The sequence below is a fragment of the Lottia gigantea genome (assembly GCF_000327385.1).
Source record: "Lottia gigantea unplaced genomic scaffold LOTGIsca_39, whole genome shotgun sequence".
NCBI lineage: Eukaryota > Metazoa > Mollusca > Gastropoda > Lottiidae > Lottia > Lottia gigantea.
The window spans coordinates 2262450-2264192 of record NW_008709333.1 but is presented as its reverse complement, the minus strand read 5'-3'; positions in this window follow the sequence as shown (position 1 = coordinate 2264192).

The window sequence follows — 1743 nt, the reverse complement described above, 5'->3', positions numbered from 1 at the left end:
TTACATGAGAGTACAACTCACAACTCAGTTACATGAGAGTACAACTCACAACTTAGTTACATGAGAGTTCAACTCACAACTCAGTTACATGAGAGTACAACTCACAACTCAGTTACAAGAGAGTACAACTCAGTTACAAGAGAGTACAACTCACACCTCAGTTACATGAGAGTACAACTCACAACTCAGTTACAAGAGAGTTGCGTTCAAAACCGTTATTCCTATTCTCAATCATAAACAACTGGTGACAGTGTGTGAGGGCCCCTTTATGTCTTAGAAAACTCGCACAAGTTGAAACAAACATGATTCCAGATCAAGCGAGATAATACTGTAAAAATGAATCCATTCTTTCACATCTGAGTAAGGTGTAGACAGACATTTTTCCGCCACAATGAGCAGCCTATATCAGTAAACAGGTGCATAGATTTGGGTCCGTAATGAAATCCTAACCGGTCAACTTACGACGAAGTCTATGAGGCGAAAAAGGCGTAGGAAAAGGAATTTCAATAGTTTGAAGTATTTTTGAAGGATTCGAGCGATTTTTGTAAATTACTAGTATTTCTGAAGACTATATACATATACAATGTATATATTTCAGATCCAAATCAACCACCGAAAATGGCGAACAATGGCGAGCCTGCATTGCTAATAATATGACTTAAGGCGGTTTTCCACGGGACGATTTTTTTCGCGCGAAGCGATTTTTTCGTACAGGAGCATGCGTATTGATAAAAAGTACCCTCCACCAACACCCCCCCACTCCCCCTCCCCCTCCCCCTCCTCAGAACATCCAAAATTCTTATCATTGTATGACATAATGGTTCACATTGGTTGCCACACCACAGCAGTCTTAAAAGTCGCTCAAGTCTACTGAGGTCGAGACATCGTTCTGGTTGCAAATGATTTGACGTTGTCGTTGGGAAATTAATGAATGGTAAGAGCCTAAGAGCTGTAATTGTCGATAATCACCGGCCAGGGAATTGACCAATGACAGAAAAGTTGTAATGATGACATCATTATGATAACCAATAATTGGTGTCTGAGGTCTTTAATACACCCTAATTATCTCCCTTGTTGTAATGTTATATTAATTACCTCCCTTGTCTCTCCGCTCTTTATTAAATTATATGGCAGAAAGCGTGGAGGATCTGATGCTTAGTTTCGTATTTTAATATCCGCTGACTGACCGCTATATGCAGTGATGGCGCCAGTGGGGGTAGCCTACCTCTAGAAAATTTGTGTCCACTCCCACTTTATTTCTAAAATATTTAAAAATGTGATTTTTATATGTTAGAATGAGGCTCAGTTGCCGGCATATCCCTACCCCTCCCCCAGATAGAGTCAGTCTAACTCCCGCCCCATTTGTACCCCCAGTCTCGAGAGGTTACCCCACCACTAGCTATATAGCAATGGGAGTTGATTATAGAAGATTAAATGTAGCTTTTATCAGGGGCGCAGATCGCTTTTTCAATGCGGGGGTGGGGGGGGGGGGGACCAGTGGCGTAAGCAGGATTTATTCAAAAGGGGTCGGACCGTAGATGCGAATTCGATTGCAGAGTATAGCGGCATAAAAACGTTTCAGTTGAGCTGATGGTGTTAATTTTCACCTAGGTGATAATTCAAGGAATAAATGATTAAAAACCTTTACCTGGGTGAAAANATTTTCGATTCACTCGACCATAAATTGTTCGAATAGTGGGCCACAGGCGCAAAATTTCGGCACTTTGATGTTCTCGATATTGT